Source organism: Osmerus eperlanus, chromosome 22 (assembly GCF_963692335.1).
Source record: "Osmerus eperlanus chromosome 22, fOsmEpe2.1, whole genome shotgun sequence".
NCBI classification, from domain to species: domain Eukaryota; kingdom Metazoa; phylum Chordata; class Actinopteri; order Osmeriformes; family Osmeridae; genus Osmerus; species Osmerus eperlanus.
In genome coordinates this window covers 9,893,794-9,919,858 of record NC_085039.1, presented here as the reverse complement: position 1 = coordinate 9,919,858, position 26,065 = coordinate 9,893,794, and the positions used below count along the sequence as shown (strand labels likewise).

At 48.2% G+C, this 26,065-nt stretch overlaps 1 protein-coding gene across 1 annotated transcript in view; it reads left to right on the top strand.

Annotated features, from left to right (window-relative positions):
* The window catches only part of LOC134009180 (protein kinase C alpha type-like), an 85,264-nt gene that overhangs the window by 2,142 nt on the left and 57,057 nt on the right, over positions 1-26,065 (top strand). The window lies entirely within an intron of this gene.

Below are 26,065 nucleotides of genomic sequence, written 5' to 3'. Positions count from 1 at the left end.
ATAAGGCTAACAGCCCAGACAATGGGGATTAGAATAAATACATAATCCCGCAATTGATATTGATTAAACGCAGCTTCAGCTGGTTAGCCTCAGTATTATTCCATGTAATGTGGAAACTATTGTGCTTGCCAGAGTGTCCGATCACTGGTTAGTGTCCAGGTGAAGGCCCTGGCTGCTGTACTGCACATTGTTGTGAAGCTGTGATCATGGTTCTAAGCCTTGGCTGGGGTCTGGGCCTGGGTCTTGGTGCTGAATGTCCTGGTCTGTATCTGGGTCTCATCTACGGCGCTACACTCGTAGAAGAACAAGACAGAGAAATACTGGGTCCTACAGTGATTTCCTTTTCTTGATCGTGTTTCTGAATGGGTCCCTGAAACAGATCAGTCTAGGATCTAGTATTGGGTCTTGTCATGGTGTGTTGACCCACTGGGTCTCTGTTTGAGGTCGGGTCTTGGTATGGGTCTTCAACGTTTGGGTTCTCCAGAAGGGTTTCCAAGTCTTCAAGGTCTTCAGGCTTCCATCCTTTGTCATGGACTGGATTTCGTGTGCGGACCTGTCTTTTCGGAGCACCCAGTTTAGTATGAGCCAAGTCAAGATTGTAATATAAACAGATAGGAGGCTTTTGATCTTAGTGGTGTAAAGCAATTTCCTGGAATAAGTCAACTTGTATAGATGTCAGAGAGAGAGAGAGAGAGAGAGAGAGAGAGAGAGAGAGAGAGAGAGAGAGAGAGAGAGAGAGAGAGAGAGGAGAGATAAAGAGAGAGAGAGAGTGAGAGAGGAGAGATGAGAGAGAGAGAGAGAGAGAGAGAGAGAGAGAGAGAGAGAGAGAGAGAGAGAGAGAGAGAGAGAGAGAGAGAGAGAGAGAGAGAGAGAGAGAGAGGAGAGATAAAGAGAGAGAGAGAGAGAGAGAGAGAGGAGAGAGAGAGTGAGAGAGAGAGTGAGAGAGAGAGAGAGAGAGAGAGAGAGAGAGAGAGAGAGGAGAGATAAAGAGAGAGAGAGTGAAAGAGAGAGAGGGAGAAACAGCATGACGAGAAAGAAGGAAGGACAGGCAGACTGAAGGCAACAGACAGCAACACAAGAAAAACAAGACAGGCCAGACCAATTTCTATGGAATTATGTAAATAGACTGTGGCTCAGTGGCCTTGGTACTCTGGTAACAGGCAGATGGCAGATGCACTGTATCACTGTATCAGTTCTCCTTGGCTCTGCTACTATCCACACACTCATCCTGCCCCGGCCTCGTTTAATCTCCGAGGTGTGATGCACTTTGCTCATAGACTTTGAGTGTTTGCTCTCACTTGAATATTTGATGGGGGAGCCCCCATGCATGTTAGTGAGACGCTGCCGCTGGGACGGGTTCCTGCGCCGCCCTCACATGTTTCGCTCGCACTTTCTTTGTCTTCTCCACCCAGCTCCCGTTCCGCTCTCCCCTGCGGTACATTGGCGTCCGCTACGCTGTTAGGTGACTATCTTCTTCACTGCTTGACATGGGGAGGCCATGGCGTCAGATGAAAAGGAATTCAACCTCAACCGTTCATTAGAGCTCATTCGGAGGTACATTTGAGTTGTAAAGACATGTCCGTCACCGGCACAATCAAAGCTTTCCAAGCACTTCTTTTTCAGCCTTAATGGAATACGTTATTATCTTGTTTTTCTTTCCTCGCCACATACTCCACGCTGAAAGCTTGGTGTTTTTTTTTCTCGCTTACTTGTGCACCCACTCCCCTGGCGTCGAATAATACATCGTTTCTCGAGACTGTTAAATAAGTATTGCCTACCTTATCAAGACGAAGGTGAGAGAGTGAGTGGTAACCAAAAAAAATTTCAAAGATGAAAATATCTGTCTTTTGAAGTAATTATTCAGCAATTCCGTTGCCCTTAAAGGCAGCAGGCAGGAGACATTCAGAGGGGGTTCAATACTATTGGACAAGTGGCCTTGTGATTTGAATGACTTTTTTGCTGTCCTCAATGGAATGATTGTCACACCCTTCCAATGGTTCTTAATATGAGGGGTTACTGCATTGTGTATACTGTAAGCTAACTGTTGCTTCCGTCTGGAAACAAGCCTACCTGTTAGTGTGGGAATGGTTGATTGCTTAAAAAACAGCACTCCACCAGTTATGTCAGTTGGGGGGGAAACCTACAGATATCTTCTGTGTTCATGTCATTTGAGATGACAAGCAGCATGTAACCTGATGACTTCCATGCCTTAATCGGCAGGGTTATTAGACGGTTTCTGCTGGTTCTCCGGTTCAGCTATCAAACACTTAACGCGCGCGAGGCCCTCTCCTTTCAAAGTGGATTCCCGACCTGTCATCGTCACCGTCGAGCAGCGGCGTGTCACCTCGTTCGCTCTTCCTCGCCAATTATATGCTCGAGCGGGTAAAGGTGCAGCAAGGAAGAAGACCTCATCGTTCCCCCCGGCGCCCGCCTTGCGAGATCGGTATCTGTGTTGTGATCCTCTGCCAATTGTTCCCCCCCCCCCCCCCCCGAGTGCCGTCTTGTTGCCACGGAGTCCAATTTCCCAGGTTAACCCGGGGCTTTTTTTCTCCAACGCTCCAATCACGATTAGCTGGCAGAGAAAGTATTGCGCCGTCACTTTTAACCTGGCCGGGCAGCATTCATTCTACCACTTTCTTTCCTTCAAACCGCTGTCGTCGAAATGTGGTGTGGGTGTGTTGTAGTTGGTTAACCATAATATAGAGTCGGTCATTTTGATAGATTTCTTTGTGATGCTCAATGGCAATTGTAGGCCCAGTCAGGTGAATCTGTCCTGGTGCAACAGTGGAGATCTCTATGCAGAAGTCTGTTGCTGTTTACCCTAACATAATGCACACTTGGAACATCCATCGATATTTGGAACCATGAATCAATCTATTGGCTTTGAAAACGATCTCCCCATAACCGTTATGACCAAGCCCTGTATTTCAATGAAACTTATTGGAAATGATTCATGATAAAGGTTTATTATTGCAGTACTTTTTCATTGTTGCACAGCGCTGGACATGGCATAATGGCAACACGACACTGCAGGGTAGCAACACTAACTATTTGTGTAACTATTAGTCACACACACAAAAAACAAAACAAGCACCAGCTTCTCTGTTCGCTAACATGCTTCACATATCAGCTCAAACATTTACACAGGGAGAAATGAACTCACACATGAACACACACGCACACGCATCACCTGTCTCCTGGACCCTGTGATCACCGTGTGGGGAGTACAAGTGTGGCCTGACCACACTCCTATGTTTGTGTTTAGACAGCGTTCAGGCCATCCTTGTGTACATCCTGTATGCCATGCCAGCCAATAAGAGCTGTGTTGACAGATGACGGAAAGGTAAACTCTTCCTGTGTCCTTGACATGGCCTCGTGGCGTTGCCGTGCAGCGGGTGTGCGAGGTTGACAGCGTGAATGTCTTTGGATTGGTGGGACTGTGAGTTGGTGCTCTGGAAGGATTTACTTCTCCTTGTTCTTGCCTGTAGCGAGCAGTGGCACTTCAATACAGAAGTACTGTACATTTTTGATGGAAATTGGTTTGGACATGGTTAGATCCAGAGCTTTGTTGCTATGGACGGTGCAGTGGATTTGTTTTAATCGAATGCTGTCTGTTGTTTCATCCACTCAAGCCTTTTCACCAGGGTCAATTTGTAAGGCCCGATTCAGTTAGATGCACTTTCAGATGTTGACGTCAGACAAATGTTAGAACCAAGGAAAACGGACCAACAGTAATGAGTCTTTTAACATTTTTTTAAGGTGCAAAATGCTGATGCAACAAGCTAAAGTTTTGTTTACATACACAGATATGTGGTTCTCAATATTTTTGAACAGAGCTGCCTACATTCTCTTTATCTCAGAAGAACAGTAGCAGTATTCAAATAATTTTTGCTTGTCTTGCCACAGTCTTGTCTCGCTGCTTCCGGTGTGTTTTCCGGCTCTGAAACAGGCTCCGCCTCTTCCTAAAAAAATCATTTATCACAGGCAGAGAGGCTGATAAATTCCTATTGACAGACACAGTCTTCTAACCAGAGTAAAGAACCCTGGACTGGACTGCCAAACACACGGCCTACGGGATTGCCTCCAGGCTAGTTACACAGCCTCACTCCCTTCAGCACTACTAGCGCTTCACTGGCAGGGTTCAATGGAGCTTCCCCGATCCCTCTTCCAAGCCCTGCAGCCAGTCTGTTTCCCGACACAATGCACTCTGTCTGGGGTGGATCCCCCGGGACCATACAACGGGCAGGGTTTGAGGCCCAGGTTGAGAGTTGTTTAACGGGGGGGGGGGGGGTTCTGACTCGTTGTAAGGGGTGGAGACATGTCTTTTTGGGTTGAGGCGCAGTCGTGGTTTTCGAACGCTCGCTTCTGACTGTGTCTGTGTGCGTGCGTGCGTGATTGAAAGAGAGAACGAGTCCAAAAGATATCGTGAGACGGTCAGTGAGGGTTGAACGACTGTATTCGAGTCGTGACTACCCATCTCTCCCAGATTCACATCTGCAGCACAGACCCTGGCTCCCTCCCCTTCTTAAAGGATTCGATCAGTGCTGTGATCTGAACAAGCCCCCCGATGCTTGCAAGGGGGTTAAGGGAGAGGGGGGCCACTCAGATCAGAAATATGATGTGAATATACTATCGGCCGGTGCCCATAATAACTAATGCTGTCCCAGCAAATCCCTGCGAGGAAAACCGCTTAGCCCCTTGAAACCCTTAAACTCTGGGTGCACGCACACACACACACACACACACACACACACACACACACACACACAGATACAATGGCAGCTCTTGTCCCGCTGAGAAAAGAGCAGAATTCTCAATTCAGAATTTTCAAAGAACATCGAGCGAATTCGGCATTAGGTGAGATTACCTAGAGGAAGCGGACAGCTGGGAGCGGCCTCTCGGATCACTGGTGCATTAAAACACAACGTGTGCATCCCCTAATACCAACGACCATTATCGGCTGTTAGCGGACGCTCAGCCGACAGTGAGCAACCCAGCAGAGCGCCAGGCTGCACATCCCCCCCCCCAATGACGGGGACGTTTGCACTGTGCTCGGAAGACAACAACCAAGCGCCAACAACATCCGATGGTTTCTGACTCGACGTAAGTGACTTGGCGTCACCTCGGGGTCTGATCCTGTCTGTTTCGGCAGCCCCACGTGGTAGGATTATGGCTTCAGGTCATGATGTTGGGAGGGGCCGTAAACTTCTGGGCTGAAAGCCCCCCCCCCCCCCCCTACCTGAGAAAGATGTGTCACTCACGGTCGCTGTGTGTGTGTGTCTCCGAGCAGAACCTCAGCAGAGAACATGCTGAGATGAAGTCCTCCGGTTCCAGCCTGAGCGATTTACCGAAGCTATTTACCGAGCGGGATTTGCGTCACAAGACGCACCACCGTGCTGGTTTCTTCCTGATAAAACAAACTCTCTTTTTCTTAGACCGTGTGTGTTGATCAATTCACCACTGCTACTGCTTATTCATGAGTAGCCACATTGATTATGGAAAGGTTTTTTGTGTTGAATGGCATTCACAATGTGAAGAGTCTGTTGAGCGTGCAGAGACCACCAAACACCATGAACACTGCTGCTGGAGAGCCTAGGGACTAGAGACTTGCTTGCAGGATGACCGGGATATTCACACTAATTCGCAAACACACTTAGTTGGCCAATTTTCAGATTCACAGAATGCATGCTTAGAACGAAGCGCCTTTCTGCGGTTCCTGCAGACTACGAGCCGCTAACAGGCCTCATTGTGGCCTTACGAGAGTGTAATTTATCAGTCTTTTAGTCTTGGTTCAGTCGAAAAAACTTTTACTGACACCCGCATGGCATGAGATAATAGCTCTCGTTACTGATTGCTGTCAGGAGTTTGTCAAACCTATTTTACAGGGTGAGCCTATGGGAGGGTTAGGGGAGACGGGGCACTGAGCAAGCAAGGAATCAAGGGATGTCAGCTCCTTTTCAGTGTCGTTTTAAGGGGCAGACAGGGAACTTTTAAAATGAAGAGTCAGCTTTCGTGAAGCCGGTAAAGTTTTTTATTTTTTTTAACAACGGAAAGCAATTTCAGACATTTATCTCGGACATCGGATACGGCCTCGCTGACTGGATGATTCACTTCCTGAAGTGCGTGATGGAGGCACACGGCCAAAGACAACGGAGGAAGCGAAAGCCAATATAGAACGTAGGTGGGGAAAGGTAGAACTGTGTCACAGCCATAACCCTCAGACCCTACATCACACATTCCCATATATACCCCTGACAGGACTGCGGGCAGGGGCATAGATGACAAGCTACTATGGCGCTGGACAATATGTTCCACTGCCACAGGCCAGGAAGCTCTTTCTCTCTCTCTCTCTCTCTCTCTCTCTCTCTCTCTCTCTCTCTCTCTCTCTCTCTCTCTCTCTCTCTCTCTCTCTCTCTCTCTCTCTCTCTCTCTCTCTCTCTCTCTCTGTCTCTCTGTCTCTCTCTCTCTCCTTTAATCCTTAAGGGTCTGTCCCTTTGAAGCGGTTGCTTGTCCGCGCGGCAGATATATCTGGACAGTGTAGCCCCGGAGGAAGGAGGCTTCTGTGTCTGCTCTGCGTTGCTTGGGGGATATTGAGGTCCTGTCATGGGGAAAGGCTTGGCAGGTTGGCAGCCCTGGTCATAACATCATCAGGTTGACAACACACAGCTACACAGCATAGAGAGGGAGAGACAGAGAGACAGAGACAGAGAGAGACAGAGAGCCAGAGAGAGAGAGAGAGAGACAGAGAGAGAGAGAGAGAGACAGAGAGAGAGAGAGAGAGAGAGAGAGAGAGAGAGAGACAGAGAGAGAGAGAGAGAGAGAGACAGAGAGAGAGAGAGAGAGAGAGAGAGAGAGAGAGAGAGCATGACAGCAAGACAAGATGGAGAGCGTTGACTGTATAGTGTTTCCTGTTCACTCTGCAAGAATAGTATTAAGCACTTGGCTAATAAGTCTGCTTGATTTCAATGCTTAGGCCTCACTGGAGCATGTGTGTGTTGTCTTCTGTTTTGTGAATGGAAGGCTTTAGTATGTCTGAGCTTGACTCAGTTGGCTTCATTTTAGTAGTTGATGGATTTCGACAATGGGGTCATTTACATTTCTTGATGTTGTCTTGTCAGGTTAGTCTGGGTCTGTTATTCATCCGAAAAAAAAGGATTGGAAAAGATATCCCCTAAGCGATGAAAGAGGCCCAGTGGCAGCGATTCATGTGATATCGAGCCGCATCCGGTGTCTATTCAACAGCACTTTAGCATAACGCCCATTGTGTCCAACCAGACAAAGAAACACACTGAAGAGACCCTCCACTTTGACTGTCATGTTTACATGAATGGCTCTGTGTTGAGTTTGTTTTTGGGGGGTCTGTGCAGTGCAAAATCCCACTAAACAATGCAGTGGCACTTTCATAGCTTGTTGACTCGGGAGCTTCTTCATTGTCACCTTGGTAAAGCTGCGGTAATGCCAGCACCTCTTATCCCCCTGAATCCTCAGCCTCCCTCGAGGAAGCACTAATGCATGTTAGCTATTTGCTTAGCTGTTGCCTGGACGTGACATAACCCTCCCAGGCTGTGTACTCACTAGCCTGTATTTGCTTCTTAATGCTCCAGTGTCTATGGGACGAGCCTAATTGGACGATTGCAGGCAGGCTTACTGGCAGTTTGTTTCCCCTCCCAAATCTCAATTAAAGAAGAAATGTTCTACAGTGATGTGTAAGGGACGATTCGTTTGTTAGGATTCAATTAATTAGTTTCGCTTGTTGATCTTATTGGTTCTTCCTGGACCAGGTCTTCCTGCGCCATGTAACCCTTCACACCCCTGTGCTTGGAAACAGGAGCATGTCAGCTGTAATATTATTACGTAACCACTCCTCTCGACCGAATTGAAAACGTTTTTTTTTTTGTTTGTTTCCGGAATTACTCGAATAATGAACAGAATACCTGACTACAGAAATGGTAGTTTGGTAAGGGTATTTGGTCATTTGCGAGAATCTCACTGGTGACCAAATTCCCAAGCGCGGATGGATCAGAGGAGCGAAGGGGACAGAGGGAGCGCCCCGTATTCCCTTTTCTACAACGCCAACTCAGGAACATGGAGGGCGGTGGAACGTGAAGTGAAACAGATGGCCAGAGAGGAGGCATGGCCGCGGCCACGGGAGCAGACATGAGGATGGAGCTGCTAATCTCTCCGCCAGCTCCCGACATCGAAAGGCTGAACTCTGCCATCGCTCACGGCAAAGCCGACCATTTCATAAGATGTAGTGTGATGACGTTCATGTAGAGGGATAGGCTGCCCGGGGTCGCTGGGTGTTGATTCGCTAGAATTCAGGTCTGAAAGCCAACGCTTGGTCATATTTAGCTCTGCTTAGGCTCCGCTGTTTGTTCCGTTCTGTTTTTGCAACACATCCTAACTGAACGTGGCACACAGCTAGATTGTCTATTCAAGTCATACTGGATTCACAGCAACACCGGGCCACGGCTGAAGCCATACTAGTCGTAAAACGTCTGAAATCCAACAGGCAATCCTGTTTTCGGGCAACCGACTCACCTAACCGACTCACTACTGTGATATTTAACCACAGGCAAGGCGCTGACATCATCGGTGTGGCCGCCTGCCCTGTCGTCTCCGTCCCCGTGACCTTTTCATGAATTGAGATCTGTCAAGCATCTCCAGGAGCACTCAGCCTGCCCCCGTGTATCTGCAGTGGTCCAGCGTTCTCCAGTGCTTCCGTGCCCTTTGTCATTTCAGGGCGGCATAATCAACCCACAGGAAGAAGAAAAAGTACAAATAAAAGTGAAGGGAAACTTTTTATTAGTGTGCCCAGGCCATTTGGACTCATTCACCCTAAAGGTTAAGACTATAGGTTAAGGATATATATAGTCTTCTGCCCAGTCCATCAATAAGCCTCAACTTGAGGTTAAGCCAGGCAGGGATTGAGTATAGGCTTATATAGTGTATAGCTGCGGCAGTGTCTGACAGCTTAGTGGTGCAAATTGTTTTTTTAAGTGCGGTCTCCACATCTGGTCTGTGTGGATTTAACTGTGTGCCGGAACTTACCGGAGCTCTGTGTATCTTTTCTGGCTGCATGTGTTTGGCAGTGGCTGAGGAACACAGCTTAGAGCCGTGCTGTAATGGACATGCTCTCCTTAATAGTCTCTGACGGAAAGTATAGATACACTCGTACGCATTTTCAGGTCATGTATGCCTTAATAGGACTGTTGGGTTGATGCGTTCTGAGGGGAAAATAACTAGGCATCGCTCGGAATGTCATTAGATCACGCTCGCATGCTCCTCGAATGCAGAGATAACGAGGATCACGAGTCCTGAGGTGAATGTGATTCCAAATGCGATTTGAAAATGTTGATGGTAACAGCGTATGGGCTCTTCATTAACTGAATACTTAGCGTGTGAGTCTAGTCTACATGCTCAAAGACAATTACCGTAAGTCCATATTTTTTGCCTGGAAAGTAAATATTTGTTAGAGGAGGCCCACCCATTCTCTCTCTCTCTCTCTCTCTCTCTCTCTCTCTCTCTCTCTCTCTCTCTCTCTCTCTCTCTCTCTCTCTCTCTCTCTCTCTCTCTCTCTCTCTCTCTCTCTCTCTGTTTCTCTCTGTCTCTCTCTCTCTCTCTCTGTTCCTCTCTCTCTGTCTTTCTCTCTCTCCCAACGGCTGCATCCAATGTGAAGCAAAAGGAATGTGACAGCAGAAAAGCTAACAGTTATGTGGCTGGGTCTAGCGTTAGCGTAGCACACAGTAGCACTGGCGTCATCCCTCCACTTAAAGCTCCCTGTTTTAGCTTGTGGAGCCAAAAAAACATGGCGCTAATCTCAATTGATTCCCCCAAGCTCCCCGTTAATTACCTCAGAGCTCTTGTCTGTGTGCATCCAGGGGCCTTGGGGAATGATGCCATTGTTTGTGTTTAAGGCTAATGACTTTTTAGCTTTTAGCTCTTCATTTACACCCTTCATACTGTTTCTCTCTCTCTCTTTCACGCTCTCTCTTTCACTCTCTCTCTTTCACTCTCTCTCTCTCCTCTGTTTAGACATGTTTACAACTCTGAAAGAGTTCCTACCCTGCCCAAAGGAAGAACAAAATGGCCCCTGCATACTGTACCCATACAGACCCTTCTCATTCATCTGTGGCCTTCCTTCCACTCTCCTGTCATCCTACCGTATTCCATGCTTCCACACAGTGGGGGTCAGATGGCTGAGCGGTTAGGGAGTCCGGCTATTAATCAGAAGGTTGTTGGTTCAATTCCCGGCCGTGCAAAATGACGTTGTGTCCTTGGGCAAGGCACTTCACCCTACTTGCTTCGGGGACAACGTCTCTGTACTTACTGTAAGTCGCTCTGGATAAGAGCGTCTACTAAATGTAAATGATGACATGGGTGCAGGTTAATGCACCCATGTCCTCTGGATGGTGCCTGGATTACGGATCGGGATTCTTTTAACAAGCAGTCTGCAGCGGTTATGTAATCCATATAGGGGGTAGAGCGCCAAACATGGATTAGGGGACAAGCCGTTACAGTATTAGTGACTGAAAGCATTAGAGGCGTATTAGATAAATGATACAGTGCACACTAATGCTCAAGACCCTGTATTATAGTGTAATCTGGGTTTAATTGCCCTGAGTGTAGTTTGGATAATTTTATCATCTAATGGAAGAGGCAGGATTTATCAAGGGGGAGGGGGGGGGGCAGGAATTGATGGGTGGAACTATGGGTTCAAATGATCTGGTCCCATGTGACTATGATGATATAGGCTAATGGACTGATAAGAAGTGGTCTTATTCCGTCCTGCGACGGTCCTTTTCACCGCTAATGCAGTGTTCTCAACCAACCATGAGGAAAGGCAGCGTCAAGAGAGAAGGCGTCACAAAATAAGACAACAAGGAGTCTCACTATGTGTCACAGTGCTTCTTGTGCTCATGCAACAGGTCTGAGTATGAGAGATCATGTCTGAGTATGAGAGATCATTAGGGCTACAGTCCTATTTCTTCCCTTTAGAGTTTACTTTTGTTGTCAAAGAACAGGCTGAGATGGAAATGCATATATTTTCAGAGGAAGACAACCCCAGGGCTTCTTTTCTATTGTCTTAAATCATAAAGGCTTGAAGTACTTTTCTGTTATCTCCACCGTGGCATCTATTTAAAGCGAGAGGGGAAAAGGAGAAATATATATGGCTGTGTTTTGAATTGCACCGTTGTTTTGAAAGCTTTTGGGATTTAAGGTTTTATGAAGTGGAATTTTTCATTTAGTTCCCTTCTTTCTCTCCATTTCTGTCACGCTGTCTCTCTCTCTATCTCGCTAAAATGTGTGGTTGCCAAGGAAGTTTAATTGACCACTACTTCCAGACTCCCTCCAAGTTGGCACAGAGGTGTCAAGGATAGACGTATAGGGACACATAATTCTCCACACACCCAGCCCCCAGTGTCACACGGATGCCTTTCCCCGGCTGGTAAATGGTGATTCTATTGATTGTGAAAGGTAATCTATCGAAAGCCTGTCAACTTGAAATATTGGTTGCTAAAGATGCCTGTTTCCCTAAGACACTCGGCTGCCTTCCTCGTTTGAATCGGTCTGGTGAGGGGATCCCAGTTTGTCTCTTCTAAAACGGAAGAACAAGAGATGTCCGTGCACGACAACATTAAATTTCATTTCATTAAATTATTATTATTTATTTATTTTTTCCTCTGCTTGGAACAGCAGTTTACTTATTACTGAGAACCAGTACAGCAGCTACTGTGCATGCCTCCAAAGTAGACCCTTATTTTAGTAGAAAGCATGATTTCTCACCTTATTTCACACTAACATGTCTCAGACAGTGTATTATATACTGTAGATCATTATCTGATCCAGCAGGCTCAAAGTTTGCCAAATTTTTGTTTGCAGAGAACTGCAGCTTCCTGATATTGAGACGTTTCTTCTAGAAGCCTGGCATTCACCCAAAACGCTTCTCCCTGAGAATGTTACTAAATAAACATTGATTTGTGGTCATTGTTCCTTGGAAATCCGCCTCACTCCTCCTCGCCTGCTATCTAATGGCGAGACCAGCTCTACCTTGATTAAACTGCATCCATTATCACACAGAAGACTAGATTTCAAACCAAACCCTTATTATCTAACGCTTACCCCCAAGGCATGATGATGGCTCCATCTCGAACCACTGTCTCCTCATGTTCAGTAGAATGCCTTTGTATTTGGGCTAGGTCTCAAGGGTCAGTATGGAATGTTCTTGGAAGATGTTCAGTGGAGTACAGAGGTAGGCTGTTGTAGGTTGTTTGATTTAGTTTAGTATTGAACTGTAGGAATTGTTACCCTTTTGTGATGGTGAGACCACCCCTCCAATGAGCGTCAACCCTGAGAGGCCATGATTAGTGGTGTGGTTGACCCCTGTGTCAATATGACCGCGAGCGTTGCGATTGTCCCTGAGCCATGGAGCTTACATCCCTTCATAGGCTCTGTCACACAGGTTCGATAAATCAGTTTGCGTCGATTACTTGAAGGGAGGTCTGCTCACACGGTAGCTCAAAACCTTTATTTAAGGAGGGTTTCTATAGAGCTCTCAGCCAAGAGTGCAATGTGGTGTCTGTATGTTCAAGAGAAAACGGAACAACCAGATTATCGCAGTGATTATGACCACTGGGTAGTCTTCCCCTAGCTCAGACAGGATGGTGTTTGCAGACGGCATATTACGGATGCTAGGTTATGGTCATGAGTAACACAAGTAGTTAATGATGTACGAACACAGCCAAACGAATACATTATGGAGATGAGGTGCTCGACTAACAGCTCTGGCCTTGATCTTGTTAACCTCAACATGTTAAATGGGGCATGTTATTGATTTATTCCGTCTACTCTGGGATTACTTCATTAGACTTTAGATCAGAGCTGGAGAGAGCGTGATGGATTGTCTCGATTTTTAATTGGAACATTGAAAAATCAAACGGATTCCACTTCATAGGCAATGCAGCCAGCCAACTCAAGTATAGTTTTACATTGTAAAATTGCAATGAATTATAATAGTGAGCTATACATACGTAGCAAACTAAAAAGAGAGCGTATTTTGCTTCTTTTATTTCAATGGTTTGCCTGGAAGGAGCAGCTTTTGCATGAACGTCAATAACAACATCAACTACCGCCTTGTGTCTCCTGTTCTGTAAGAGTGACAGGCGCACGTTTTCGAGAACTCAAATGTTGTTTTCATCTCCCGTTTCCTGACCACAGAGATCTCAGCCGACTCGGTATCTGCATCTCACACACCAGCAGGAGAGGAAGGGTGAAAATGATGGTGCTGAAGCTCCTGCTTGATAGTTGGTTTGTTTGTAGCTGGGGTTTCCGGTACAAGTTCATTTTGGATTCTCGCTGAAGGATGTAAAACCCAAATACTTCATACTTTATTTATTTTTTTAATCATCTGCTTGCCATCTCTCCATTGTTTCCAAGGTCCAATTGTCAGTTTGCGACAGAATGAGAATAACAATCAGGGGTTGACGACAAACACTTCCAATTTGGTTCCCACTTGATGAGGTTATACCATCCAAGCAGTCAGTCCTTTTTCACAGAAAGAACATGGTGAAAAACTAAACAACCCGCAGTCATCTGTGAGTCACTCTCAAGCACCACCGACGGCTCCAGGTACCTGGCCTAGGCAATGACTCACAAAGGAAGCGCCAGCGAACATCGGAGGTTGTTTTTTTTGGCATCCGAGATGTTTCCTGTCGTCCTACGGTTCATCTCTAGGCGTTCCGGATCATGCTCTGAAGCGTGCGTCTCCACGGCGAGGGAGCGTTAGACACGGCGGCTCACGGTGTCCTGGCCTCTCCGCTGTTTCCTGTCTGTTGATTTGTATTATTTGTATTTATTTTTTGAGCTTAATCTGTTCACCGGAGGCTTAAACTATATGGACGGCATTACTGTAACCCCGGCACCATTAAAACTAGAGTTGATTTCACCTGGGGTGTGTGTGTGTGTGTGTGTGTGTGTGTGTGTATGTGTGTGTGTGTGTGGAAACGAAACAGGAATGGAAGGATTGTACATGAAGGTGTTTAGTTGACTCCTACTACACACAGATTGGTACAGAGTTAGAGACGTACTGATTGGCACGTTCATCTTTGGCCACACAGGAACACACACACAAACATACACACACTACGGTATCGCTACAGGCCTCGGGATGTGCAGATGTTTTTTGTTTCAACTTAATTAAAACTAGGTGTTAGGGTTTATAATGCTGTCATAGCCTAACGTGCCTCCGGCTCATTCGGAAACCCCAAACAGCCTGAGAAGTGCTAATAGATCCACGCATATTAAATCCTTCCCCACCCCCACCACCCTGCATACTCAACACCCCCCCCTTTTAAAGTCCAGCTTGTAACCACATACTTCTGCTAGCTTAGCATAGCTTTTAGATAGCATCACTCCAAAAAAATGAGCATCACTCCAATACCCGCTAGCATTAGCTCAGTATAGTTAGCAGTACACCATAGCAGAGAACAGCACCCCGTAGTTGCAAGTGTAGCATCTCTCCCTACCAGTTAGCAGGCTCACTGCTAACCATAGCAGCTCGTCACGCCGTCTCCTATTGTCTCACACCGTCTGGGGGCTAGCATGTTCACCCTCGAGGAAAGTGTGTATAATCTTATTAGCGTGATCCACCCTGCTGGAAGTGTCTAACCGGTCGCACGCAGCTTTGATGCTCGTTCCAGTCAGGTGGTGGCCCACATGCTGTACGGAAGGTAGCAGGGGAGCTTACCTGGGCCTTACCTGCACATATCAGAGCCTGTGGACCCAACATGTGCAGTTCAACAAAAGGTTATTCTATTCGGAACAGATCAGGTAAAACAGATTTAAGATCAGGAAGTCCAATGTTGATGTTATTTGAGGTGTTATCTGAGGTAGGTTCCTATTTACGTAGCATTTCGAGGACCTACGAACCAGTGGTTATTGAGCATCTTTCTCTCCCGACTCTCCAGTAAGAAATTCTCTGGAACTTAGTCATCACAAACATTCCTTGCTGTGTTCATTGGAATGAGCCCATGTCCCTCATCTCCCCAACTCCCCACCCAGTGCTGACCTCATGGTCGGATGCGGCACAGGCAGGGTATAAATACGTCTGTCTCTTTGATGATGTCTCTTGCTATTCCCCAATGTGAATCCATTTATAAGTCCGGACCCCAGTTTGAGGATTCTCATGCATCGCAACGTCTATACTGTACTGGATGAGATGAATCTTTAGGACCTCGTCCACCTTGGGAATATTTGCCCCTCGCACGCAAACAGGCGTCTATGTTTTTCGCGTGCGCGCGCGGGGGGGGTTGTCCTTTGGCTACGCCCGACCGGTCCAGTCTTTTGTTTGGAGACGAGACAAATCGCATCTCTTTTCCCTCTCCTCCTTATTATATCCCCCCCTCCCTTCCAGCGTCCGTGTCCTTCCCTGCCTTTATCTTCTTCCTGCTGGCTTGGGTACACTCCGTTTCTGAAGGCTCGCTCTGAATCGCCCTCTAATTTCATTGTCCGTTAGTTCTTGCCGCCACCAATTCCAACCGGAGGCCTGTTCCATGGATATTCATTTGCATCCCTCGCCATGAGAACATACAAGGCCGGGAACGGGAGTGCATTTTTTTTTCTTTTTTCCACCTGATGAAATCAAGGTCAAGCTCCAGGCCTGGCGACCCCTGACACCTCCACCTGGCATGGGAGCTCCTAGTATCTCCCAATGCCATGGCAACGGCCTGAAAGAGGGAGGATTAGCCTCTACCGGTCCCTATTTGCTACTCCTACTGCCATAGAAGTGACTCATAATATCAATGCTTTCGTTCCGCGAGAGTGCATCGAAGAGATGTGACTCGTGTTTGACCCCCTGTTCACCTTTTGGGATGAAGTCATGGGCCGGATGATGATCTCATTCCCTCGCCCTCAGGTGGAGGTGATTTTAAAGGAGCAACCACAGTAGTTGTGGCCTGAGAGAGAGACAGAGGCAGAGAAAGAGAGACGAAGAGAGTGAGAGAGAGAGAGAGGGGGGGGAAGGGAAAGAAACAGCAAGTGGAGACAAGACTACAGAGAGCGAGAATGGAGTGAGAATGTCAGAGGGTTTCACTGTCTCAAATCTCTCGCTCCCCCATTTGGTGTCGTTCCTGACATTTAAACAGGATTCCCATCTGGCGGTAAGACTGAGATGGTTGAAATCTCACCATAACCCATTGTTTTCACCCCAGCACACAATAATAAAACAGTTTTGCACTGAAAATCAATAGTGTTTTTGCCACTTCAGAAAGTTTCCTAAATTGCACCATTATGTTAGTGGGTTCCAGGTTCTTACTCGCTATCTCTTCTTCCTCTTCATTCTGTCTGGCAGACTTGGACACCAGCCCAGTTATAGGATGTGTAGGCTATAGTGAGAGATTAGTTTGACATGTGCTTCAAATCGATTTGGTGTGACCTATCAGTTTAAGTATGTAATTGACAAATGTGTTTTTATTAGTTGTTTACATATAAATCCAACTGAAGCTAATGTTGTCGTAGCTCCTTATGCTACTTTGATTTTGATTAAGCTGACAGTGCCGGTGAGCATTCATTAGCATTTTGATTTCAGTAAACTGCCTCATGATGCCAAATTCAGACTCTTCGCATCTGTGAAAAGCACGTATCAGCTGTTACATCTGTTGTTTCTCAATTAGAGAGCTAACAAATTATATCATGAAAAAACACAGCTACAACTCGGTTGCTTTTGTATCCCCACCGGCTCCTCCCTCCCTCCCTCCTTTTTTGTCTCTCCACATAACTACCCACAAGTCCACCCATTTAGCGTGTTTTTGTCTTTCGCACGAAGCACCGTCGGCCCGTTCGGCGTTGCCCGCTCACGGACTCTCCTCCTCCTGCATTAGCGCACCTCGCTCATTAGCCCCTACCGCACTCTGCGGCGGGAGCTTGTTACCACCGTAAGCATTAGCCGGAGTGGGGCCGCAAACGTCCTATTCACGGGCTGACGATAACTCTGTGGGCGTGGACTCGTTGTTGTGGCCCCCTCCTGTTTTTTTTGCGGGTAACGGATCCATTAGCCTTAGCACTTAGCCCCTTGGATCCATTAGCGTCTCGCTGATGGGGAGACGGAGCAGGGGGCCCTGGCCCTGTCAGAGCATCTACAGTGTCGAGCAGCCAGAGTGCACTGGCAGGGCTGGAGAGACAAACTCGTTGATTTGCGTTTCCGGTTGGAAGTCTGCCTCGGTTGCGCGCGCGTGCTGTGTTAGTGCATAACATGAAGTATAATCAGTTCTTGAGTGAGCTACATCTGCCTGAATTGCGGGTCGTTTTACAGGCAGGGTCAAATCAGCTACACCGTCTCCTTATGGGTAGTCGCCGATCCATATATGCAGTTGCACTCACTGCCTTATCTATAGGTTTCGCTTCTCCTTCAAGCTTCGAGACTGTCAGTAAGCCTGACTTAGCACAGCTGCCAGATCGACCACACACCTCAGAGAACTTGTAGCTTAAGGGGTTTTCAAATCTTGCGGTTGCTCAATGCGTTTCCTCAGTTCCACATGCATATCACCATGGTAATACAAGCCACTCAGTTCTCCATGTCTACGGTTAGGCATGTTGTGTTCATTTCGAGGCTAATAAACGGATGGAAATAGAGAGCCAGTGCCTTAGGCCGCCACAGTAAGCCCCATGCCACTAATAACTGCTACTTAAACATTCATAGGCAGCTTCGTACATCTAAATGGAGAGACAGATTGGAAGGAACAAAGACTTTAACATAAGCAAGCAAGTAGTTCATGTGCGGTATCAAATAACAACCCTATTTGTGAAGGGAAAGTCTGACTGGGAGTTTTGTTGGGTGGGCAAATTAACTTAAAAAAAATGGATTTAAGTTTCCTTGTTAGGTTTTCCTGCAAGGAAACAAAGTCTTTGCGTGCCAGTGGTTTCCTCCTCGTCCTTCCCTCTGGCAAAACAACAACCTTCACTGAACTTTGATGCACAGTTGTGGTCAGCTCGCACTTTGGCTACTGTGAGTTTGCGTGGGGAACTAAACAAACCTGAATATACTCTTACACAACACCAGGAAACGTCTTGAAAACGTGGCTTTCTCATAGGCTTATCTTGCATCAGAGTCTTCTTAATCTCTTCCTCCTCCCCCTCCCCCCCTCTCTCCCTCCTAGCCTGTCTGTCAGCTCCACTTAGCCGTCTGAGCCGCGTTATGACCCCGTCTGTTTATGAACCCCGCTGCAGCTCCAGCTTGACTGGCGCTGACTGAAACTCTCCCCCGTGAACGAGGGGGCCGTGCCCCTACCCTGCTGCGCTCGCTGGGCGACGAGCGACGCTCATTCTCATCCTTTTGTTCGACCGTCTCACCCGAGATAGGACCGTGCCCTCGGGGGCGCATGCAGCCTCGTTGACATCGCGCAGTCACAGTAGCGATCGTGGCTGCGGGGCCTATCCCCGAGGTGTCTAGTGCGTTTCGGCGCGTTTTCTGGAGCTCCCTCTGAACTTTGCGCCGGGCGGTGCTGGGTAATAATGATTCGAAGATGATAAATACGCGGTAGGGGTCAGGGAGCAGAGGGCCCATGGGAGGGACAAGTGGTGCCTGGTACGCAGAATTTACTGAAAGACGAGTTTCCTTGTCACGCCTGCGGCCTGTCATTACGGGGACAGCGTTCCCGGAGGAGAAACAAAGATGGTAGTATAAAAATGAATTGCGGTTATTAGAAAGCAGGCAATGAAAGGGTGACATCTTAACTGGTGGGTGTAATGTGTCCGTGCTGCTAAGATCTGTTGCATAGAGGAGAGAGAGAAGCCTATTCAACACATTGGAGTGTCACCCTCAGTTTCTGTCGTGCAGATCCTTCCAAATCCAGGCCTGACACCGGGTGACGTCACCACCATCACCATGGGAGGCCGGCCGGAATTTGTTAACGGAGAATGATGTGAGGACAGGCGGCGGGCTGCGAACAAGGGCTGTTCGTTGTCCAATGTTTGGCTTTCCAACGAGGGCTATTTTTTACTCTGAGGAGAGGTGAGGCAGTGGATCCTCTTTCTTTTTTTCTTCTCTTTTTTTTCTTGTTCTCGCGATTCAAGGCTCGTCAGGCGACCTGGTTTCTGTGGCGGGGAGAGGTGACAGCCAGCATGAAGTCATCTGTCACTTTCTCAGTGAGCGCTAATTTTAGACAACACACCCACCCACCCACACACCCCCTCGCCCCCCCACCCCACTTCCCCCGGGGCAACTGCTCCTCCTCCCTCACCGCACACAAGCCCCCACCGCCTCCCTCACGCGGTGTGTCAGCCATGACATTGTGGTGACGTGTGTGTTTGTGTGCATGTGCGTATGAGATGAATGAGTGTTTGGGTTTGTGTGTGTGTGTGTGCGTGTGCGTGTTCGTGTGTGCGGAGGACAGTGTGGACTAAGGCCATGCACTGTTTACACGCTTCACTGCTCGCAGCATCTTTCCAAGAGTTCTGGGCTTCTGACGTAAGCTGACACAACTCGCTGGGCTTGCTGCTCACAGCCCGAGTCGCTCTCAATCACTTTAATGGCTTCATAACAGTGTGGAATAACAGTACAGTGAGTGGTGTAAGTGTGTGTGTGTGTGTGTGTGTGTGACTTCAGATGGTGTGAGAGAGAAAATATAGATACTGAAGAGAGAGATAGATGGGAGTCAGGTGGCTGAGCAGTTAGGGAATCGGGCTAGTAATCAGAAGGTTGCCAGTTCGATTCCCGGCCATGTCAAATGACGTTGTGTCCTTGGGCAAGGCACTTCACCCTACTTGCCTCGGGGGGAATGTCCCCGTACTTACTGTAAGTCGCTCTGGATAAGAGCGTCTGCTAAATGACTAAATGTCAAAATGTAGAGAATGAAAATATGTAGCGACTGTTGACAGAGAGAGTGTGTGAGAGAAAGATAGAGAAAGAGGGTCAGAGAGAGAGAGAGAGAGAGAGAGAGAGAGAGAGAGAGAGAGGGGGGGGGGGAGGAGATAAGGTGATAATTGATTTTCTCTTGTGTTGGAATAAGGAAACTGGCTCCTCTCTTAATGCTCTTTTCACAATTCTGGAAGAACCCGAGCCTGTGCTCGCGCATGCGCGACCTGCTCGAGTCATCAGTTGCACAAATGTGCACCCAAAGACACAACGAAAAATTCAAATACTTGCAACATACGAGGCCTGTTTATCCTATAGTTTACAAAGTAGTAGATCTAGCATTCTCGCTTATTAGGGCTGCATCGTGCACATATCCTGCACCACAGTCGCTGCAAACTACCCACGCGATTGGACCCACTGACCTTTGTTTCTTACAGGGTCAGCTGACTCGACGGTTTAATGATGCTCACTCTTTTCTTCACTCACGATCAGTTTCACTTTCGTCCAGCGGAAGCCCAGAGGTGGAAGAAAACGACCGGTCGTCCCTCGCCCTGACAGGCGTTTAGAGGATAGGGGGGGGGGGGGGTCCGAGGCAGGGGGGTGTCTGAGTTGAGAAGCTCTCCACTGGTCGGGTGTGACCCCTCCCCAATTTGGCCCGGTTAGGGTGACACGCCTTCTCCACCCCCCCACCCCCCCAACCTGATGTCGCCAGATGTTTTTGTACACATATCTGTCTGGGAAAATGCCTGCCGGGTGATTGGATGAACCGTCTTTCTGTCACCGTATATCACGGGCGGACATCAACCACGCCCATAGCTGCCAGTCGGTCCTCATAGTACGCTGGTTTGTCAGAACCACTGTGGTTTGGGGCGTCAACGAATAACATGGAGCTTGGATTCTCAAGTGGTTGTGATCTCACGAATGCAGCTGGTTTGCAAGGCACACCCCCACCTTCCGACACACACGCACACACACACAAATACTCTAAAACGGGTGTCTTCTTTAGAAATGTATTTGTCTGACCCAGTGACAGAAAGGCTGTTAGGGGTTCTTGTACTGCCTCTACTGATCTTGTTGATATTAGTCAGTATGCAGTCATCACAAGGAGAGAACCTTGGGCAGACCTGTGAATGATAGTTACTTCCTTGCTTCAATGAAACTGTGAATTCCTGTGAACTTTTTAATGGGCTGCCTCCTCACACGAAGACAGATTGTTTGTTCATGTGTCCGGTACAGCGGCTTAAATAAGATGTCGTCGCCCAGACCAACTCTCAAATGGGTATTAGTCTGGAACCTCTCGGCTCATTTTCAAAATCAATGTCATCAACGAACGTGGAAGAGATGCTCTGCACGCGCTGACCTATTTTGCACACCCTCAGCTAACGACAGCATGCAGCATTCCAGACGGCCGCACACAGGATGTGGTCGCTTTCACTTTGCCGCGCGAGTCTTCGCAATTCTTGCAAGTTCACCGGCAGTTGTCTACGCGCTCTGTGTTTTTTTGCCCGCATAGTTCTGCGGGGCCGACTTACGAGTTGGCTTGCCGCGCCTGCCCAGTGTGTACAGTGAGTTGTTCCAGGGCGGTCATGCAGAAGTCTCTGTTGTGAAATCCACTCCCAGTGTGTGGGGGGAGAGGGGTGGGGAGAGGGGGACAGCGACTAACGTAAGCAAACCTGGCAGATCTCCAAGGAGTCAGACACACATACACACACACACGCAGTCCAGACGCGCGCACACACACACACACGCGCGCGTCTCGCTTCTCTCCGACGCAGGTGGATGTGTGGGAGCAGCGACTGCAAGGAGATCTGAAGTGACATGATTTTCCTCGGACCCCCCCTCCGGGGCCCATCCTCGGGCCCTCCGAACCCTCCCTCTCCTTCTGGCTCTCTCTCTCTGGTCACCTTCATCCCTTCTCCCAGGCACTTTCCACAGCCATAGGGAGCCCGGCCAACATGTTCGTCCCATTCCTCTCACCGTTCCTTACCCTTTGAGCGGTTCTTTTCCCCTTGCACTTTTCCTCCGCCCATCCCTTCATCTCCCCCCCCCCCCACCGTCACAGCCTCCTGTCCTGCCTCTAGCCTCGCTGTGCGGGGCCGCAGAGGCCTGGAGGCATATGGACCTGCTGGTGGCATGTGTATTAATAGCAATAGAAGTCGCACACGCACGTGCACACACATTCTGCAAACTCCCCCCCTCCACACACACACACACACACAGTATTCAGTACGCATGTCAGTATCAGTAACATTGGCACGTCTGAATCACTCTGAACCAACAGATAATGTAGACCATTACATCATCAAAATGAGTCCACGGTTTCACATATTTGATTGGAATTTGAAATGAATGCATCCAGGCCATTCACGTCAGCTGCCTGCCTTTATACCCCCAGGTCCTCCACTTAGGTCAGTAGTCCCATGTCACAGGAAGTGAGGTCACACATTTTGGAACATAAGCCTATTGTTGTCCTGTATTCCAGGAAGCGAAACCAAGCTGTGTTTTACATAGCTGCTCCGTGAGAAACTGCTGTGGCGTGTGTACTTCTCCCAACATCCCACCATCTGCCCTCCGCAGACAGTCCTTGATGATATGTTCTTTTATTTAATACGAGTAAACCCATTCAGATGAGGGATGGGGGGTTTTTTTTCACTGACGGTTGTAGATGGATGTTGGCCTTTAAGTTTGGTCTCAATGCCTGATGAGGTTTTGGTGAGGGAGTCTGTCAGGAAACGAAGGAGTTCCTTTGTGCGGTACATTGAATCGTACATAATTGATAACCTATATTTTTGTTCCAAATAGGCAGGGTTTGTTTACGTGGAATCCATCAAAATGTGTCACATTGGGTCCTGAGGACATATAATTTTTGCATAGCACTGCTATTATAAGCAAATCTATTAGTCACATTCTGTCATTGTTGCCACCACCTCTTGCTGTGCCAAGCTGAAAAGGCCCTCGGGATATTCAAATTAGAGCGAGACCCGCAAACGCACACAGGTATTCACATTGTTGTTATCTATATCCGCACACTCACTGCCAGCATAATCCAGGAACGACAACCTGGTGCTTGCTGGTGTGCTAGCAAGTGAGGGAGCCGTTTGTTTGGCGTGAGTGTGCATTGCATGCCTCTGTGTGGATGTGTGGATGACTGTGTGTGTGCTTGTGTCTCTCTCTCTCTCTCTCTTTTCTCTCACTCGCCCTCGCCTCATGCTGTTCTTTGCTTCGTCTTTATCTGGGGAAGCAACATCACGTGACCCCAGTGCCTCTGTCAAGAAAAGGTCACAAGGTTGTCCGCTTTGCCAGACCTCTGGTTTTGACCCCACGGTCGTCCTATCAAAGCGAGGAACCATACCTCCTCCTCCCATCTCAACTAACGGCCGGCGTAGCAGTCTCCTCAGCCACGCACTGTATTACTTGATATTTAATACATATGTCATGTATTTCCTGCATGACTTTCCCCTCATTTCGCCCCCGCGTCTCTGTGTCCTTTGCCACCCTCGGTGACGACACAGTGGAGGAACCTGAGACCACGCCCTTTCTTTAGAGACTAGTAATAGTCTCGCGTGGAAGCCCCCCCTCCCCCCCCCCCGGGGGAAAGACGGGAGAACGCGAGACAAAATTATAAAAGGGAGAAAACAACAGCAACGTGTGTGTCGCTTTGGCTGTAGCTTTGCTAGCCGGCTGTCGCGAGTGTGCAGTATGGGTTTAAGCGAGCGTGCGGCATGTGTGTGTCTGAATGTGTGCGTGTCTGACCCTGTGGGCGTGTCTGTGTGTGTCTGCGTGGGTCTGTCTGTCTGTCTGTCTGTCTGTCTGTCAGCGTCAGTTTGCACGGATATGTTTGTGTGTGTCGATGCCGTCGTGTACTCGTCAGGATGTGTGAGCGTCTGGGGGAGTTCTTCTCCCTGTGTGTGTGTGTGTGTGTGTGTGTTGGAACAGGAGAGTAGCAGAGAGTAGCTGTCTGCCTGTTGTTGTGCGGTGCGCCGCTCTCCCGGGTGGATGATGCAATCTCAGTAGGATTCAAACACCGCACACATCTCCAGAGGCAGGCCAGCGGGACCACCCGAGACAGCCTCTCCCGTGGGGCCGTGGGCCGGTGTGTGTGTGTGTGTGTGTGTGTGTGTCCGTGTGTGTGTGTGGAGGAGGTGGGGGGGGCTGGGGGTGGAGAAATAAATATATACATAGAGAGTTTGCTGTTCCATAGAATTCTGAGTGGATTCTTAGCACCAGATTGCTTTGCGTTGTCTTGTCCAAATAATTTCAGTGCCCAGTTTGATGCTGTGTTGTTCTGTGTACCTGACAATAAAAGACTTGAACTTGAACTTAAACCCTACTTTTTACAAGGTGCAGTTTAGATTGTTCACTTGAGTGCAGGAAAGGTACATTAGTACAGGTTGTGATCTTCTTCAACCCATCAAATCGTGTCTCTCCCTCTCTCCCTGTCTCTCTATGTCTCTCTCCCTCTCTCCCTGTCTCTCTATGTCTCTCTCCCTCTCTCCCTGTCTCTCTATGTCTCCCTCTCTCTGTCTCTCTATGTCTCTCTCTCTCTCCTTTGTCATGCTGCCCTGCAGTGGTTTATCGGTTTGACTGGGCCAGTCACTGAGGAATGCTCTTAAATATCAGAGACCACACACTGATCAAGGTCAATAGACTGGGCCAGCACACGCACACACATGCACACGCACACACGCACACACACAGACACACACACACAGAGCAGTGACATTTCCCTCTGCCCACTCTCTGCCCCCACTCGTTCTTTTTTTCTTCTTCTGTCATCCACCCTCTCCTCAGCACGCCATGCTGTCTAACTCCTCTCTCCGCGACCATCAATCTTCCTCTCGGCCCAGCCACCGGAGCGACGTGAAAAGCCAGAGGAGAAGTGAGCAGGGTCGTCAAGGGGACAGTACCCGTGGGGATCTCCCACCCAGGGCCCCCCGTCCTCTGGCCCTTACTTTCAGCAGCGCTCGCCCTCCTAGAGATCAATCCCTCGACACACCTGCGAGGCCGCGGCACTTTCGGCGTGGGTGGAGAGGTGACGGGTGACGGGGGGGGGATTGTCAAGTTGGGGTCCCCGGTGTATTTGCGGTGATGAAAGCGTCTGGGATGCGGTCAATAAAAGGCTATTATTCGGCGAAATGGGGCGTCCGCAAGGCTGTGCCCATTTCTTTTGATGGGTCCATTTCGGACCCAGGGAATAGGGGGGACGTAATGCGTGATGGATGATCCTGGGTTCCCGGCAGGACCACAATGCAGCCTGTCTAGACGTAGTGTTCTTTGAGATAGCACCCATAGCTATCACTGCAGCCAAGAAAATAATGGTCAGATACAGAGAGAATAAAAGCAAACTTTATGGGAAGTGTCCCTTGAATGTCTTCAATGAACCCAATCTCCCCTGGATTAATATAAGTGTTCATGGCGTATTGGACTTATATTGAATCTCATTTTTTCAGTTACCAAAGTGTGTTGTTCAAACTCGCAAGATTGTTTGAATGTCAACTGATGAGTAAGCGGTTGGATGATCGTCAGATTGTGATGGGTGTCTTTGGGTTTGATTCCCACTTTAAAACATTTCTTCCTCTTTCTCCATCCACTTCCATTCTTTACCCCTTAATTACCTCCCCCCCACACACACACAAACACACACACACACACACACAGAGGAAGATTAACTTTATGAGTTTTCTTTGTGAAACGCCTACTCATAATCTCTTGTTCTATGAGTTCTCCCATGATGCTCCATTCCTTTCGTTCAGCCAAAGAAAAGGTTCCCCTCGTCAGGTCCCAGTCTCTGTATTCATTTGATTCATTTGATCTGATGAGAGTTTCTCCCCTTGACCATTTGCATACAAATTGGTTTTCTTTGGTGAAATTCATTATATTTGGCTCTTGAGCACAATCGAACTGAACCACTGTGCAACCGATCGACCACCCCTGCGTAGCGTTTGAAATTGGGGGAGCCGTACAATGGTGCTGAAGACGTTGACTGACTTGCATCTTACGAAGTCTTGCTTCCAAGTTCCATTTGCTTGATAGAGTTTTTGACTGGAGGCACCATCTGCAAGGCGGCTTCAGACTCTTCTTCTTTGTTGTTGAGATCGAGTGAGATACGAACGTTGGGGTATGGTGTCAGTTAGGTATTTCAGTATCATTCCTTATGGGCTTGAGATAGGAACCTGATCTCCCTCTCTCTCTCTCTCTCTCTCTCTCTCTCTCTCT